The following is a 20,803-nucleotide window of genomic DNA, read 5'->3' as shown; positions in this document are numbered from 1 at the left end:
CCACTCTATGCGGGCGAATCTGTGATTGAAATATTTAAGCACGCCTAATAGTTGCCTTGCATATAAGTTAATTAAGAATAATTAAGTTATCGAGCTATTTTAATTATAAAAGGAATCTGATTTTATTGGAGTTGCTTTGAGAAACTAATACTTAAAAACTTACAAGGTCTCAAGTAAATCACATAAAACTAGCTTTTTGTGCTGTGATGACCCAAAATGTCATCTTTAAATTTAATAATTAATTCTATGTTCTAAGACCTTGAAAAGCACTATTTATCCTTCCTCGACTTGCATGCGCAGTCCATAAAATTTTCCGAAAAGTTTTCAGGTGAAAAATGGATTAAAATGTAAATTAGAGCTTTAAAACTCAACTGAGTTGACTTTGGTTAACATTTTGAGCAAACGGATTCGGATCAGTGTTTTGATAATTTTGGTAGGTCCGTATCGTGATTTGGGACTTAGGCGTATGCCCGGAATCAAATTCCGAGGTCCCTAGCCCGAGATATGAAATTTTAATGAAAAATTAAAAGTTTAAGTTCAAATAGTGACCGGATGTCAAATTATGTACAAACGACCCCGGAATAGAATTTTGATGATTCCAACAGCTTCGTATGGTGATTTTGGACTTAGGAGCGTGAACGGAATTTTATTTGGAAGTCCGTAGTAGAATTAGGCTTGAAATGCCGAAAGTTGAATTTTTGGGAAGTTTGATCGAGAGGTTGACTTTTTGATATCGGGGTCGAAATCCGATTCTGAAAATTTTTATAGCTCAGTTATGTCATTTATGACTTGTGTGCAAAATTTGAAGTCATTCCGAATTGATTTGATGTGTTTCGACACAAGATATAGAATTTGAAAGTTCAAAGTTCATTGATTTTGATTTGAGGTACGATTCGTCGTTTTGATGTTGTTTGATGTAGTTTGAAGCCTCGAATAAGTTCGTATGGTATTTTGGGACATGTTGGAATAATTGGTTAAGGTCCCGAGGGTCTCGGGTGGATTTCGGAAGGTAAACGGAATGGATTTTCGGACAAAGTGCTGGAAATTTCTGTTTGCAGAAATTTCTGTTGCAGAAATTCCGTGCGTGGAGCCAAGTTTGGAAGCTTATATTTCGCACTGCATAAGGAATCAGAAAATTTACAAAACGTGAACGTTGTAGTCGTTGGATTATAGGTTCCAGAAAGTTAAACTATGCATTATTTGGACATTTGTACAGAATGTTATGATGGATTGAAAGAAGGCTGGTAGAGCAGTTTCGCCAGAAATTTCGCCAGAAATTCTGATGCATGCAGCCAACTTTGGAAGCTTATATCTCGCAATGCATAAGGAATCGGAATAATTGCAAAACATGTAAGTTGTAGTCGGTGGATTCTAGTTTCTAGAAAGTTAAACCATTTATCATTTGGACATTTGGACATAACGTTATGATCAATTGAAGTAAGACTGGTAGAGCTATTTCTGGTAGACTTTTAGTGACGAAAAATGGACTTTTAGTGACGGATTGACAGAAACTTAAGGACCAAAAATGCTCATTTCATTCATTTCGTTTTGGATTTTTGGAGCACGGTTTTTGGGCGATTTTTGGGCGATTTTTACGGAAAAATATTGGGGTAAGTGTTCCTTATCCTATATTGATTATATTTCATGATTCCATACTCATTTACATCATGAATCCGTGAATTTATGGAAAAAAAATCAAGATTTTTGCAAAATCTTCCAAAAACGAAAATTTAAGATTTGGAAGTCGAGTTGTTATCGGATTTTGGTAAAATTGGTATGGGTAGACTCGTAATTGAATGGGTTGTCGGATTTTATAAGTTTCGCCGGATTCCGAGATGTGGGCCCCACGGGCAAATTTTGAGCTAATTTCGGATTTTAATAAAAATATAATATTTTCTTATGAAATTGATTACTATATTTTTTGTTGACTGTATCGAATTAATTATGACTAGATACGAGTCGATCGGAGTCGGAAAATCGAGGAAAAAGCATAATACTTGGTTAAATTGGAGCAAGTCGAGGTAAGTGATTTGTCTAAATTCATATGCAGCGTAGTAATGTTTGAACTTTGAAGTGTTAAAAATCCTCAATCCAAGAAATATATCATATGAGGTTTTAGTTTGTTTGTCTAAAGCCCGCTATCTATTAGATTGCTATTTGATTTTTGTTGCTAATGTGTCTGACACATCCACAAGTCTATTTGTAGCTTTTATTTTGGAGCAGTTACTGTATTTATGATTGATGAAAATTTAATATGAAGAATTTATCAAGTGTCATAATCACTCTATGCGGGCGAATCTGTGATTGAAATATTTAAGCACGCCTAATAGTTGCCTAGCATATAAGTTAATTAAGAATATTTAATTTATCGAGCTATTTTAATTATAAAAGGAATCTGATTTTATTGGAGTTGCTTTGAGAAACTAATACTTAAAAACTTAGAAGGTCTCAAGTAAATCACATAAAACTAGCTTCATGTGCGCCTCATGTGCTCTCGTGCGTCACGCGTGCATCTTTTGTATATTAGTAAAAACAAACTATTCAAAAATCTAATATATTCTCAAAATCTATGTATGACATATAAAACAAATTTAAAAGGAAAAAAATTAAAGTATAATATATATATCAAGAGACAGTGTACTCGTCGTAGTTGCATCGGAAAGATGCAAGATAATCCATTAGACGTAGAGATGGAGGGGAATCCTGTAGAGGAGACGCAAGATGCATAGATTACAATTATCGTAGTAAGCTTACTATAAATTGAAAAGTATAAATTTATAGCCGCTCTAGAAGATAATAGCCAATAAAATATATATTTTTGAATATATTTATATTTTATATATATATATATATATATATAATATTTATATATAATTTTTAGCTAGCGGATATACCAATTTTATATTTATCCCCACTAAATTCATATGCAGCGTAGCAATGTTTGAACTTTGAAGTGTTAAAAATCCTCAATCCAAGAAATATATCATATGCGGTTTTAGTTTGTTTGTCTAAAGCCCGCTATCTATTAGATTGCTATTTGATTTTTGTTGCTAGTGTGTCTGGCACATCCACAAGTCTGTTTGTAGCTTTTATTTTTGAGCAGTTACTGTATTTATGATTGATGAAAATTTAATATGAAGAATTTATCAAGTGTCATAACCACTCTATGCGGGCGAATCTGTGATTGAAATATTTAAGCACGCCTAATAGTTGCCTAGCATATAAGTTAATTAAGAATAATTAAGTTATCGAGCTATTTTAATTATAAAAGGAATCTGATTTTATTGGAGTTGCTTTGAGAAACTAATGCTTAAAAACTTAGAAGGTCTCAAGTAAATCACATAAAACTAGCTTCATGTGCGCCTCATGTGCTCTTGTGCGTCACGTGTGCATCTTTTGTATATTAGTAAAAACAAACTATTCAAAAATCTAATATATTCTCAAAATCTATGTATGACATATAAAACAAATTTAAAAGGAAAAAAATTAAAGTATAATTTATATATCAAGAGACAGTGTACTCGTCGTAGTTGCATCGGAAAGATGCAAGATAATCCATTAGACGTAGAGATGGAGGGGAATCCTGTAGAGGAGACGCAAGATGCATAGATTACAATTATCGTAGTAAGCTTACTATAAATTGAAAAGTATAAATTTTTAGCCGCTCTAGAAGATAATAGCCAATAAAATATATATTTTTGAATATATTTATATTTTTGAATATATATATATATATATAATTTATATATATATATATATATATATATATATATATAATTTTTAGCTAGCGGATATACCAATTTTATATTTTGCCCCACTAAATTCATATGCAGCGTAGCAATGTTTGAACTTTGAAGTGTTAAAAATCCTCAATCCAAGAAATATATCATATGAGGTTTTAGTTTGTTTGTCTAAAGCCCGCTATCTATTAGATTGCTATTTGATTTTTGTTGCTAATGTGTCTGGTACATCCACAAGTCTGTTTGTAGCTTTTATTTTGGAGCAGTTACTGTTTTTTTGATTGATGAAAATTTAATATGAAGAATTTATCAAGTGTCATAACCACTCTATGCGGGCGAATCTGTGATTGAAATATTTAAGCACGCCTAATAGTTGCCTAGCATATAAGTTAATTAAGAATAATTAAGTTATCGAGCTATTTTAATTATAAAAGGAATCTGATTTTATTGGAGTTGTTTTGAGAAACTAATACTTAAAAACTTAGAAGGTCTCAAGTAAATCACATAAAACTAGCTTCATGTGCGCCTCATGTACTCTCGTGCGTCACGCGTGCATCTTTTGTATATTAGTAAAAACAAACTATTCAAAAATCTAATATATTCTCAAAATCTATGTATGACATATAAAACAAATTTAAAAGGAAAAAAATTAAAGTATAATTTATATATCAAGAGACAGTGTACTCGTCGTAGTTGCATCGGAAAGATGCAAGATAATCCATTAGACGTAGAGATGGAGGGGAATCTTGTAGAGGAGACGCAAGATGCATAGATTACAATTATCGTAGTAAGCTTACTATAAATTGAAAAGTATAAATTTATAGCCGCTCTAGAAGATAATAGCCAATAAAATATATATTTTTGAATATATTTATATTTTATATATATATATATATATATATATAATATTTATATATAATTTTTAGCTAGCGGATATACCAATTTTATATTTATCCCCACTAAATTCATATGCAGCGTAGCAATGTTTGAACTTTGAAGTGTTAAAAATCCTCAATCCAAGAAATATATCATATGCGGTTTTAGTTTGTTTGTCTAAAGCCCGCTATCTATTAGATTGCTATTTGATTTTTGTTGCTAGTGTGTCTGGCACATCCACAAGTCTGTTTGTAGCTTTTATTTTTGAGCAGTTACTGTATTTATGATTGATGAAAATTTAATATGAAGAATTTATCAAGTGTCATAACCACTCTATGCGGGCGAATCTGTGATTGAAATATTTAAGCACGCCTAATAGTTGCCTAGCATATAAGTTAATTAAGAATAATTAAGTTATCGAGCTATTTTAATTATAAAAGGAATCTGATTTTATTGGAGTTGCTTTGAGAAACTAATGCTTAAAAACTTAGAAGGTCTCAAGTAAATCACATAAAACTAGCTTCATGTGCGCCTCATGTGCTCTTGTGCGTCACGTGTGCATCTTTTGTATATTAGTAAAAACAAACTATTCAAAAATCTAATATATTCTCAAAATCTATGTATGACATATAAAACAAATTTAAAAGGAAAAAAATTAAAGTATAATTTATATATCAAGAGACAGTGTACTCGTCGTAGTTGCATCGGAAAGATGCAAGATAATCCATTAGACGTAGAGATGGAGGGGAATCCTGTAGAGGAGACGCAAGATGCATAGATTACAATTATCGTAGTAAGCTTACTATAAATTGAAAAGTATAAATTTTTAGCCGCTCTAGAAGTTAATAGCCAATAAAATATATATTTTTGAATATATATATATATATAATTTTTAGCTAGCTATATATATATATATATATATATATATAATTTTTAGCTAGCGGATATACCAATTTTATATTTTGCCCCACTAAATTCATATGCAGCGTAGCAATGTTTGAACTTTGAAGTGTTAAAAATCCTCAATCCAAGAAATATATCATATGAGGTTTTAGTTTGTTTGTCTAAAGCCCGCTATCTATTAGATTGCTATTTGATTTTTGTTGCTAATGTGTCCGGCACATCCACAAGTCTATTTGTAGCTTTTATTTTGGAGCAGTTACTGTATTTATGATTGATGAAAATTTAATATGAAGAATTTATCAAGTGTCATAATCACTCTATGCGGGCGAATCTGTGATTGAAATATTTAAGCCCGCCTAATAGTTGCCTAGCATATAAGTTAATTAAGAATAATTAAGTTATCGAGCTATTTTAATTATAAAAGGAATCTGATTTTATTAGAGTTGCTTTGAGAAACTAATACTTAAAAACTTAGAAGGTCTCAAGTAAATCACATAAAACTAGCTTCATGTGCGCCTCATGTGCTCTCGTGCGTCACGCGTGCATCTTTTGTATATTAGTAAAAACAAACTATTCAAAAATCTAATATATTCTCAAAATCTATGTATGACATATAAAACAAATTTAAAAGGAAAAAAATTAAAGTATAATTTATATATCAAGAGACAGTGTACTCGTCGTAGTTGCATCGGAAAGATGCAAGATAATCCATTAGACGTAGAGATGGAGGGGAATCCTGTAGAAGAGACGCAAGATGCCTAGATTACAATTATCGTAGTAAGCTTACTATAAATTGAAAAGTATAAATTTTTAGCCGCTCTAGAAGATAATAGTCAATAAAATATATATTTTTGAATATATATATATATTTATATTTTATATATATATATATATATATATATATAATATTTATATATAATTTTTAGCTAGCGGATATACCAATTTTATATTTTGCCCCACTAAATTCATATGCAGCGTAGCAATGTTTGAACTTTGAAGTGTTAAAAATCCGAAATCCAAGAAATATATCATATGAGGTTTTAGTTTGTTTGTCTAAAGCCCGCTATCTATTAGATTGCTATTTGATTTTTGTTGCTAGTGTGTCTGGCACATCCACAAGTCTGTTTGTAGCTTTTATTTTGGAGCAGTTACTGTATTTATGATTGATGAAAATTTAATATGAAAAATTTATCAAGTGTCATAACCACTCTATGCGGGCGAATCTGTGATTGAAATATTTAAGCACGCCTAATAGTTGCCTAGCATATAAGTTAATTAAGAATAATTAAGTTATCGAGCTATTTTAATTATAAAAGGAATCTGATTTTATTGGAGTTGCTTTGAGAAACTAATACTTAAAAACTTAGAAGGTCTCAAGTAAATCACATAAAACTAGCTTCATGTGCGCCTCATGTGCTCTCGTGCGTCACGCGTGCATCTTTTGTATATTAGTAAAAACAAACTATTCAAAAATCTAATATATTCTCAAAATCTATGTATGACATATAAAACAAATTTAAAAGGAAAAAAATTAAAGTATAATTTATATATCAAGAGACAGTGTACTCGTCGTAGTTGCATCGGAAAGATGCAAGATAATCCATTAGACGTAGAGATGGAGGGGAATCCTGTAGAAGAGACGCAAGATGCCTAGATTACAATTATCGTAGTAAGCTTACTATAAATTGAAAAGTATAAATTTTTAGCCGCTCTAGAAGATAATAGTCAATAAAATATATATTTTTGAATATATTTATATATAATTTTTAGCTAGCGGATATACCAATTTTATATTTTGCCCCACTAAATTCATATGCAGCGTAGCAATGTTTGAACTTTGAAGTGTTAAAAATCCGAAATCCAAGAAATATATCATATGAGGTTTTAGTTTGTTTGTCTAAAGCCCGCTATCTATTAGATTGCTATTTGATTTTTGTTGCTAGTGTGTCTGGCACATCCACAAGTCTGTTTGTAGCTTTTATTTTGGAGCAGTTACTGTATTTATGATTGATGAAAATTTAATATGAAAAATTTATCAAGTGTCATAACCACTCTATGCGGGCGAATCTGTGATTGAAATATTTAAGCACGCCTAATAGTTGCCTAGCATATAAGTTAATTAAGAATAATTAAGTTATCGAGCTATTTTAATTATAAAAGGAATCTGATTTTATTGGAGTTGCTTTGAGAAACTAATACTTAAAAACTTAGAAGGTCTCAAGTAAATCACATAAAACTAGCTTCATGTGCGCCTCATGTGCTCTCGTGCGTCACGCGTGCATCTTTTGTATATTAGTAAAAACAAACTATTCAAAAATCTAATATATTCTCAAAATCTATGTATGACATATAAAACAAATTTAAAAGGAAAAAAATTAAAGTATAATTTATATATCAAGAGACAGTGTACTCGTCGTAGTTGCATCGGAAAGATGCAAGATAATCCATTAGACATAGAGATGGAGGGGAATCCTGTAGAGGAGACGCAAGATGCATAGATTACAATTATCGTAGTAAGCTTACTATAAATTGAAAAGTATAAATTTTTAGCCGTTCTAGAAGTTAATAGCCAATAAAATATATATTTTTGAATATATATATATATATAATTTTTAGCTAGCGGATATACCAATTTTATATTTTGCCCCACTAAATTCATATGCAGCGTAGCAATGTTTGAACTTTGAAGTGTTAAAAATCCTCAATCCAAGAAATATATCATATGAGGTTTTAGTTTGTTTGTCTAAAGCCCGCTATCTATTAGATTGCTATTTGATTTTTGTTGCTAATGTGTCCGGCACATCCACAAGTCTATTTGTAGCTTTTATTTTGGAGCAGTTACTGTATTTATGATTGATGAAAATTTAATATGAAGAATTTATCAAGTGTCATAATCACTCTATGCGGGCGAATCTGTGATTGAAATATTTAAGCCCGCCTAATAGTTGCCTAGCATATAAGTTAATTAAGAATAATTAAGTTATCGAGCTATTTTAATTATAAAAGGAATCTGATTTTATTAGAGTTGCTTTGAGAAACTAATACTTAAAAACTTAGAAGGTCTCAAGTAAATCACATAAAACTAGCTTCATGTGCGCCTCATGTGCTCTCGTGCGTCACGCGTGCATCTTTTGTATATTAGTAAAAACAAACTATTCAAAAATCTAATATATTCTCAAAATCTATGTATGACATATAAAACAAATTTAAAAGGAAAAAAATTAAAGTATAATTTATATATCAAGAGACAGTGTACTCGTCGTAGTTGCATCGGAAAGATGCAAGATAATCCATTAGACGTAGAGATGGAGGGGAATCCTGTAGAAGAGACGCAAGATGCCTAGATTACAATTATCGTAGTAAGCTTACTATAAATTGAAAAGTATAAATTTTTAGCCGCTCTAGAAGATAATAGTCAATAAAATATATATTTTTGAATATATATATATATATAATATTTATATATAATTTTTAGCTAGCGGATATACCAATTTTATATTTTGCCCCACTAAATTCATATGCAGCGTAGCAATGTTTGAACTTTGAAGTGTTAAAAATCCGAAATCCAAGAAATATATCATATGAGGTTTTAGTTTGTTTGTCTAAAGCCCGCTATCTATTAGATTGCTATTTGATTTTTGTTGCTAGTGTGTCCGGCACATCCACAAGTCTGTTTGTACCTTTTATTTTGGAGCAGTTACTGTATTTATGATTGATGAAAATTTAATATGAAAAATTTATCAAGTGTCATAATCACTCTATGCGGGCGAATCTGTGATTGAAATATTTAAGCCCGCCTAATAGTTGCCTAGCATATAAGTTAATTAAGAATAATTAAGTTATCGAGCTATTTTAATTATAAAAGGAATCTGATTTTATTAGAGTTGCTTTGAGAAACTAATACTTAAAAACTTAGAAGGTCTCAAGTAAATCACATAAAACTAGCTTCATGTGCGCCTCATGTGCTCTCGTGCGTCACGCGTGCATCTTTTGTATATTAGTAAAAACAAACTATTCAAAAATCTAATATATTCTCAAAATCTATGTATGACATATAAAACAAATTTAAAAGGAAAAAAATTAAAGTATAATTTATATATCAAGAGACAGTGTACTCGTCGTAGTTGCATCGGAAAGATGCAAGATAATCCATTAGACGTAGAGATGGAGGGGAATCCTGTAGAAGAGACGCAAGATGCCTAGATTACAATTATCGTAGTAAGCTTACTATAAATTGAAAAGTATAAATTTTTAGCCGCTCTAGAAGATAATAGTCAATAAAATATATATTTTTGAATATATATATATATAATATTTATATATAATTTTTAGCTAGCGGATATACCAATTTTATATTTTGCCCCACTAAATTCATATGCAGCGTAGCAATGTTTGAACTTTGAAGTGTTAAAAATCCGAAATCCAAGAAATATATCATATGAGGTTTTAGTTTGTTTGTCTAAAGCCCGCTATCTATTAGATTGCTATTTGATTTTTGTTGCTAGTGTGTCTGGCACATCCACAAGTCTGTTTGTAGCTTTTATTTTGGAGCAGTTACTGTATTTATGATTGATGAAAATTTAATATGAAAAATTTATCAAGTGTCATAACCACTCTATGCGGGCGAATCTGTGATTGAAATATTTAAGCACGCCTAATAGTTGCCTAGCATATAAGTTAATTAAGAATAATTAAGTTATCGAGCTATTTTAATTATAAAAGGAATCTGATTTTATTGGAGTTGCTTTGAGAAACTAATACTTAAAAACTTAGAAGGTCTCAAGTAAATCACATAAAACTAGCTTCATGTGCGCCTCATGTGCTCTCGTGCGTCACGCGTGCATCTTTTGTATATTAGTAAAAACAAACTATTCAAAAATCTAATATATTCTCAAAATCTATGTATGACATATAAAACAAATTTAAAAGGAAAAAAATTAAAGTATAATTTATATATCAAGAGACAGTGTACTCGTCGTAGTTGCATCGGAAAGATGCAAGATAATCCATTAGACGTAGAGATGGAGGGGAATCCTGTAGAGGAGACGCAAGATGCATAGATTACAATTATCATAGTAAGCTTACTATAAATTGAAAAGTATAAATTTTTAGCCGCTCTAGAAGTTAATAGCCAATAAAATATATATTTTTGAATATATATATATATATATATATATATATATATATATATATATATATATAATTTTTAGCTAGCGGATATACCAATTTTATATTTTGCCCCATTAAATTCATATGCAGCGTAGCAATGTTTGAACTTTGAAGTGTTAAAAATCCTCAATCCAAGAAATATATCATATGAGGTTTTAGTTTGTTTGTCTAAAGCCCGCTATCTATTAGATTGCTATTTGATTTTTGTTGCTAATGTGTCTGGCACATCCACAAGTCTATTTGTAGCTTTTATTTTGGAGCAGTTACTGTATTTATGATTGAATGAAAATTTAATATGAAGAATTTATCAAGTGTCATAATCACTCTATGCGGGCGAATCTGTGATTGAAATATTTAAGCCCGCCTAATAGTTGCCTAGCATATAAGTTAATTAAGAATAATTAAGTTATCGAGCTATTTTAATTATAAAAGGAATCTGATTTTATTAGAGTTGCTTTGAGAAACTAATACTTAAAAACTTAGAAGGTCTCAAGTAAATCACATAAAACTAGCTTCATGTGCGCCTCATGTGCTCTCGTGCATCACGCGTGCATCTTTTGTATATTAGTAAAAACAAACTATTCAAAAATCTAATATATTCTCAAAATCTATGTATGACATATAAAACAAATTTAAAAGGAAAAAAATTAAAGTATAATTTATATATCAAGAGACAGTGTACTCGTCGTAGTTGCATCGGAAAGATGCAAGATAATCCATTAGACGTAGAGATGGAGGGGAATCCTGCAGAGGAGACGCAAGATGCATAGATTACAATTATCATAGTAAGCTTACTATAAATTGAAAAGTATAAATTTTTAGCCGCTCTAGAAGATAATAGCCAATAAAATATATATTTTTGAATATATTTATATTTTATATATATATATATATATAAAATATATATTTTTGAATATATATATATATAATATTTATATATAATTTTTAGCTAGCGGATATACCAATTTTATATTTTGCCCCACTAAATTCATATGCAGCGTAGCAATGTTTGAACTTTGAAGTGTTAAAAATCCTCAATCCAAGAAATATATCATATGAGGTTTTAGTTTGTTTGTCTAAAGCCCGCTATCTATTAGATTGCTATTTGATTTTTGTTGCTAGTGTGTCTGGCACATCCACAAGTCTGTTTGTAGCTTTTATTTTGGAGCAGTTACTGCATTTATGATTGATAAAAATTTAATATGAAGAATTTATCAAGTGTCATAATCACTCTATGCGGGCGAATCTGTGATTGAAATATTTAAGCACGCCTAATAGTTGCCTAGCATATAAGTTAATTAAGAATAATTAAGTTATCGAGCTATTTTAATTATAAAAGGAATCTGATTTTAGTGGAGTTGCTTTGAGAAACTAATACTTTAAAACTTAGAAGGTCTCAAGTAAATCACATAAAACTAGCTTCATGTGCGCCTCATGTGCTCTCGTGCGTCACGCGTGCATCTTTTGTATATTAGTAAAAACAAACTATTCAAAAATCTAATATATTATCAAAATCTATGTATGACATTTAAAACAAATTTAAAAGGAAAAAAATTAAAGTATAATTTATATATCAAGAGACAGTGCACTCGTCGTAGTTGCATCGGAAAGATGCAAAATAATCCATTAGACGTAGAGATGGAGGGGAATCCTGTAGAGGAGACGCAAGATGCATAGATTACAATTATCGTAGTAAGCTTACTATAAATTGAAAAGTATAAATTTTTAGCCGCTCTAGAAGTTAATAGCCAATAAAATATATATTTTTGAATATATTTATATTTTATATATATATATATATATATATATATATATATATATATATATATATATATATAATTTTTAGCTAGCGGATATACCAATTTTATATTTTGCCCCATTAAATTCATATGCAGCGTAGCAATGTTTGAACTTTGAAGTGTTAAAAATCCTCAATCCAAGAAATATATCATATGAGGTTTTAGTTTGTTTGTCTAAAGCCCGCTATCTATTAGATTGCTATTTGATTTTTGTTGCTAATGTGTCTGGCACATCCACAAGTCTATTTGTAGCTTTTATTTTGGAGCAGTTACTGTATTTATGATTGATGAAAATTTAATATGAAGAATTTATCAAGTGTCATAATCACTCTATGCGGGCGAATCTGTGATTGAAATATTTAAGCCCGCCTAATAGTTGCCTAGCATATAAGTTAATTAAGAATAATTAAGTTATCGAGCTATTTTAATTATAAAAGGAATCTGATTTTATTAGAGTTGCTTTGAGAAACTAATACTTAAAAACTTAGAAGGTCTCAAGTAAATCACATAAAACTAGCTTCATGTGCGCCTCATGTGCTCTCGTGCATCACGCGTGCATCTTTTGTATATTAGTAAAAACAAACTATTCAAAAATCTAATATATTCTCAAAATCTATGTATGACATATAAAACAAATTTAAAAGGAAAAAAATTAAAGTATAATTTATATATCAAGAGACATTGTACTCGTCGTTGTTGCATCGGAAAGATGCAAGATAATCCATTAGACGTAGAGATGGAGGGGAATCCTGCAGAGGAGACGCAAGATGCATAGATTACAATTATCATAGTAAGCTTACTATAAATTGAAAAGTATAAATTTTTAGCCGCTCTAGAAGATAATAGCCAATAAAATATATATTTTTGAATATATTTATATTTTTGAATATATATATATATATATATATATATATATATATATATATATATATAATATTTATATATAATTTTTAGCTAGCGGATATACCAATTTTATATTTTGCCCCACTAAATTCATATGCAGCGTAGCAATGTTTGAACTTTGAAGTGTTAAAAATCCTCAATCCAAGAAATATATCATATGAGGTTTTAGTTTGTTTGTCTAAAGCCCGCTATCTATTAGATTGCTATTTGATTTTTGTTGCTAGTGTGTCTGGCACATCCACAAGTCTGTTTGTAGCTTTTATTTTGGAGCAGTTACTGTATTTATGATTGATAAAAATTTAATATGAAGAATTTATCAAGTGTCATCATCACTCTATGCGGGCGAATCTCTGATTGAAATATTTAAGCACGCCTAATAGTTGCCTAGCATATAAGTTAATTAAGAATAATTAAGTTATCGAGCTATTTTAATTATAAAAGGAATCTGATTTTAGTGGAGTTGCTTTGAGAAACTAATACTTTAAAACTTAGAAGGTCTCAAGTAAATCACATAAAACTAGCTTCATGTGCGCCTCATGTGCTCTCGTGCGTCACGCGTGCATCTTTTGTATATTAGTAAAAACAAACTATTCAAAAATCTAATATATTATCAAAATCTATGTATGACATTTAAAACAAATTTAAAAGGAAAAAAATTAAAGTATAATTTATATATCAAGAGACAGTGTACTCGTCGTAGTTGCATCGGAAAGATGCAAAATAATCCATTAGACGTAGAGATGGAGGGGAATCCTGTAGAGGAGACGCAAGATGCATAGATTACAATTATCGTAGTAAGCTTACTATAAATTGAAAAGTATAAATTTTTAGCCGCTCTAGAAGTTAATAGCCAATAAAATATATATTTTTGAATATATATATATATATATATATATATATATATATATATATATATATATATATATATATATATATATATATATATATATATATATATATATATATATATATATAATTTTTAGCTAGCGGATATACCAATTTTATATTTTGCCCCACTAAATTCATATGCAGCGTAGCAATGTTTGAACTTTGAAGTGTTAAAAATCCTCAATCCAAGAAATATATCATATGAGGTTTTAGTTTGTTTGTCTAAAGCCCGCTATCTATTAGATTGCTATTTGATTTTTGTTGCTAATGTGTCTGGCACATCCACAAGTCTGTTTGTAGCTTTTATTTTGGAGCAGTTACTGTATTTATGATTGATGAAAATTTAATATGAAGAATTTATCAAGTGTCATAACCACTCTATGCGGGCGAATCTGTGATTGAAATATTTAAGCACGCCTAATAGTTGCATAGCATATAAGTTAATTAAGAATAATTAAGTTATCGAGCTATTTTAATTATAAAAGGAATCTGATTTTATTGGAGTTGCTTTGAGAAACTAATACTTAAAAACTTAGAAGGTCTCAAGTAAATCACATAAAACTAGCTTCATGTGCGCCTCATGTGCTCTCGTGCGTCACGCGTGCATCTTTTGTATATTAGTAAAAACAAACTATTCAAAAATCTAATATATTCTCAAAATCTATGTATGACATATAAAACAAATTTAAAAGGAAAAAAATTAAAGTATAATTTATATATCAAGAGACAGTGAACTCGTCGTAGTTGCATCGGAAAGATGCAAGATAATCCATTAGACGTAGAGATGGAGGGGAATCCTGTAGAGGAGACGCAAGATGCATAGATTACAATTATCGTAGTAAGCTTACTATAAATTGAAAAGTATAAATTTTTAGCCGCTCTAGAAGTTAATAGCCAATAAAATATATATTTTTGAATATATTTATATTTTATATATATATATATATATATATAATATTTATATATAATTTTTAGCTAGCGGATATACCAATTTTATATTTTGCCCCACTAAATTCATATGCAGCGTAGCAATGTTTGAACTTTGAAGTGTTAAAAATCCTCAATCCAAGAAATATATCATATGAGGTTTTAGTTTGTTTGTCTAAAGCCCGCTATCTATTAGATTGCTATTTGATTTTTGTTGCTAGTGTGTCTGGCACATCCACAAGTCTGTTTGTAGCTTTTATTTTGGAGCAGTTACTGTATTTATGATTGATGAAAATTTAATATGAAGAATTTATCAAGTGTCATAACCACTCTATGCGGGCGAATCTGTGATTGAAATATTTAAGCACGCCTAATAGTTGCCTAGCATATAAGTTAATTAAGAATAATTAAGTTATCGAGCTATTTTAATTATAAAAGGAATCTGATTTTATTGGAGTTGTTTTGAGAAACTAATACTTAAAAACTTAGAAGGTCTCAAGTAAATCACATAAAACTAGCTTCATGTGCGCCTCATGTGCTCTCGTGCGTCACGCGTGCATCTTTTGTATATTAGTAAAAACAAACTATTCAAAAATCTAATATATTTTCAAAATCTATGTATGACATATAGAACAAATTTAAAAGGAAAAAAATTAAAGTATAATTTATATATCAAGAGACAGTGTACTCGTCGTAGTTGCGTCGGAAAGATGCAAGATAATCCATTAGACGTAGAGATGGAGGGGAATCCTGTAGAGGAGACGCAAGATGCATAAATTACAATTATCGTAGTAAGTTTACTATAAATTGAAAAGTATAAATTTTTAGCCGCTCTAGAAGTTAATAGCCAATAATATATATATTATTGAATATATTTATATTATATATATATATATATATATATATATATATATATATATATATATATATATATATATATATATATATATATATATTTTGCCCAACTAAATTCATATGCAGCGTAGTAATGTTTGAACTTTGAAGTGTTAAAAATCCTCAATCCAAGAAATATATCATATGAGGTTTTAGTTTGTTTGTCTAAAGCCCGCTATCTATTAGATTGCTATTTGATTTTTGTTGCTAATGTGTCTGGCACATCCACAAGTCTATTTGTAGCTTTTATTTTGGAGCAGTTACTGTATTTATGATTGATGAAAATTTAATATGAAAAATTTATCAAGTGTCATAATCACTCTATGCGGGCGAATCTGTGATTGAAATATTTAAACACGCCTAATAGTTGCCTAGCATATAAGTTAATTAAGAATAATTAAGTTATCGAGCTATTTTAATTATAAAAGGAATCTGATTTTATTGGAGTTGCTTTGAGAAACTAATACTTAAAAACTTAGAAGGTCTCAAGTAAATCACATAAAACTAGCTTCATGTGCGCCTCATGTGCTCTCGTGCATCATGCGTGCATCTTTTGTATATTAGTAAAAACAAACTATTCAAAAATCTAATATATTCTCAAAATCTATGTATGACATATAAAACAAATTTAAAAGGAAAAAAATTAAAGTATAATATATATATCAGGAGACAGTGTACTCGTCGTAGTTGCATCGGAAAGATGCAAGATAATCCATTAGACGTAGAGATGGAGGGGAATCCTGTAGAGGAGACGCAAGATGCATAGATTACAATTATCGTAGTAAGCTTACTATAAATTTAAAAGTATAAATTTTTAGCCGCTCTAGAAGTTAATAGCCAATAAAATATATATTTTTAATATATATATATATATATATATATATATATATATATATATATATATATATATATATATATATATATATATATATATATATATATATATATATATTTATATTTTGCCCAACTAAATTCATATGCAGCGTAGTAATGTTTGAACTTTGAAGTGTTAAAAATCCTCAATTCAAGAAATATATCATATGAGGTTTTAGTTTGTTTGTCTAAAGCCCGCTATCTATTAGATTGCTATTTGATTTTTGTTGCTAACGTGTCTGGCACATCCACAAGTCTATTTGTAGCTTTTATTTTAGAGCAGTTACTGTATTTATGATTGATGAAAATTTAATATGAAAAATTTATCAAGAGTCATAATCACTCTATGCGGGCGAATCTGTGATTGAAATATTTAAGCACGCCTAATAGTTGCCTAGCATATAAGTTAATTAAGAATAATTAAGTTATCGAGCTATTTTAATTATAAAAGGAATCTGATTTTATTGGAGTTGCTTTGAGAAACTAATACTTAAAAACTTAGAAGGTCTCAAGTAAATCACATAAAACTAGCTTCATGTGCGCCTCATGTGCTCTCGTGCATCATGCGTGCATCTTTTGTATATTAGTAAAAACAAACTATTCAAAAATCTAATATATTCTCAAAATCTATGTATGACATATAAAACAAATTTAAAAGGAAAAAAATTAAAGTATAATATATATATCAAGAGACAGTGTACTCGTCGTAGTTGCATCGGAAAGATGCAAGATAATCCATTAGACGTAGAGATGGAGGGGAATCCTGTAGAGGAGACGCAAGATGCATAGATTACAATTATCGTAGTAAGCTTACTATAAATTGAAAAGTATAAATTTTTAGCCGCTCTAGAAGTTAATAGCCAATAAAATATATATTTTTGAATATATTTATATTTTATATATATATATATATATATATATATAATTTTTAGCTAGCGGATATACCAATTTTATATTTTGCCCCACTAAATTCATATGCAGCGTAGCAATGTTTGAACTTTGAAGTGTTAAAAATCCTCAATCCAAGAAATATATCATATGAGGTTTTAGTTTGTTTGTCTAAAGCCCGCTATCTATTAGATTGCTATTTGATTTTTGTTGCTAATGTGTCTAGCACATCCACAAGTCTGTTTGTAGCTTTTATTTTGGAGCAGTTATTGTATTTATGATTGATAAAAATTTAATATGAAGAATTTATCAAGTGTCATAACCACTCTATGCGGGCGAATCTGTGATTGAAATATTTAAGCACGCCTAATAGTTGCCTAGCATATAAGTTAATTAAGAATAATTAAGTTATCGAGCTATTTTAATTATAAAAGGAATCTGATTTTATTGGAGTTGCTTTGAGAAACTAATACTTAAAAACTTAGAAGGTCTCAAGTAAATCACATAAAACTAGCTTCATGTGCGCCTCATGTGCTCTCGTGCGTCACGCGTGCATCTTTTGTATATTAGTAAAAACAAACTATTCAAAAATCTAATATATTCTCAAAATCTATGTATGACATATAAAACAAATTTAAAAGGAAAAAAATTAAAGTATAATTTATATATCAAGAGACAGTGTACTCGTCGTAGTTGCATCGGAAAGATGCAAGATAATCCATTAGACGTAGAGATGGAGGGGAATCCTGCAGAGGAGACGCAAGATGCATAGATTACAATTATCGCAGTAAGTTTACTATAAATTGAAAAGTATAAATTTTTAGCCGCTCTAGAAGTTAATAGCCAATAAAATATATATTTTTGAATATATATATATATATATATATATATATATATATATATATTTTTATATTTTGCCCCACTAAATTCATATGCAGCGTAGCAATGTTTGAACTTTGAAGTGTTAAAAATCCCCAATCCAAGAAATATATCATATGAGGTTTTAGTTTGTTTGTCTAAAGCCCGCTATCTATTAGATTGCTATTTGATTTTTGTTGCTAATGTGTCTGGCACATCCACAATTCTGTTTGTAGCTTTTATTTTGGAGCAGTTACTGTATTTATGATTGATGAAAATTTAATATGAAGAATTTATCAAGTATCATAACCACTCTATGCGGGCGAATCTGTGATTGAAATATTTAAGCACGCCTAATAGTTCCCTAGCATATAAGTTTATTAAGAATAATTAAGTTATCGAGCTATTTTAATTATAAAAGGAATCTGATTTTATTGGAGTTGCTTTGAGAAACTAATACTTAAAAACTTAGAAGGTCTCAAGTAAATCACATAAAACTAGCTTCATGTGCGCCTCATGTGCTCTTGTGCGTCACGCGGGCATCTTTTGTATATTAGTAAAAACAAACTATTAAAAAATCTAATATATTCTCAAAATCTATGTATGACATATAAAACAAATTTAAAAGGAAAAAAATTATATATATATATATATATATATATATCAAGAGACAGTGTACTTGTCGTAGTTATATCGGAAAGATGCAAGATAATCCATTATATATATATATATATCAGGAGATAGTGTACTCGTCGTAGTTGTATCGGAAAGATGCAAGATAATCCATTAGACGTAGAGATGGAGGGGAATCCTATAGAGGAAACGCAAGATGCAGAGATTTGTACGGTCTGCAGGGAAGCGATGATGGGAGGAGAACTCGAGCTTCCATGCGATCACAAGTTTCACCCTAATTGCATCCATGAATGAATGTCCAATTCTGCTACATGCCTAGTCTGTAGCCGCACTATATAGTGTTTTATAGTTGCGACAATGTTGTTGTTTACATGCAAATAAATATATTAATTTTAAATATTTTTGTACTGGATTGAGTTTAATAGTTCTCGTGATTTACATGACTTGGGCAATTCGTATGAAATAAAGTTTAAATTTACTGATTTTTTTTAGTTTTTTTATAACTGCACGGCGCACTCAAATTCTCTAATTACTTTGTTATTTACAAGGAACGTAGTAAGCTTACTATAAATTGAGAAACGTAAATTTTTAGCCGTTCCAAAAGATAATTACCGACAAAATGTATATTTTTGAGAATATATATATATTATATAATTTTTACATGGCGGATATACCACTTTTATATTTTGCCCCACTAAATTCATATGCAGCGTCACGATATTTGAATTTAAACGTATTGAAATCCTCAAATCCAAGAGATATGTCATACGAGGCTTTAATTTGTTTGTTTAAATCTCACTATCTATTGGATTGCTATTGTGTTTTCATTGCTAATGGGCCAAGTGAAATGGTCGAAGTAATGGCACGAGTTAGTCACTTTTCAGCATTGTAATTGAGAAATAGTCACTTCCATGGTATTGTAATCTTCGGAAGTAAAGCACCATGAAAATATCCTGGAGTTTCACACGTGAAATATAAAATCCCATGACAATGACTATTTTCCAATTATATGGGATGGAAAGTGGCTATTTGTGAATTTTGCCCCTAATGATCTACTATTTTCATTAAATAGTCGATGAATGAAAATAATTAATGTAAGGGAAACTAATCACATGGTTAGTCCTTTTTAACTCATCTTTTATTGATCCAACTAATTTAATCCCAATTTCTCTTATGAAGCCAGTACCATGCATGATGAAACCAAATGGATGTAAAAAAAACTTAAAATTAATTGAATGGAAACCTTCATAAAGCACTACACTTTAGAGCCTAATTACCATACGTAACTATAGTTTGCCTAATTACTATTCGTAGCTACTGTTTAATTGTTATAAGATTGTATCACTTGTATTTAGACGTTCAACGAATACAAGATGTATCTGAATCAAGTATATTCGTTCGCACAATTGTATTTGTTCGCATAACGAAAACAACCTTTATCAATCGTATTCG

Source organism: Nicotiana tomentosiformis, unplaced genomic scaffold (genome assembly GCF_000390325.3).
Source record: "Nicotiana tomentosiformis unplaced genomic scaffold, ASM39032v3 Un00163, whole genome shotgun sequence".
Lineage (NCBI taxonomy): Eukaryota > Viridiplantae > Streptophyta > Magnoliopsida > Solanales > Solanaceae > Nicotiana > Nicotiana tomentosiformis.
This window is presented reverse-complemented; position numbering follows the sequence as displayed.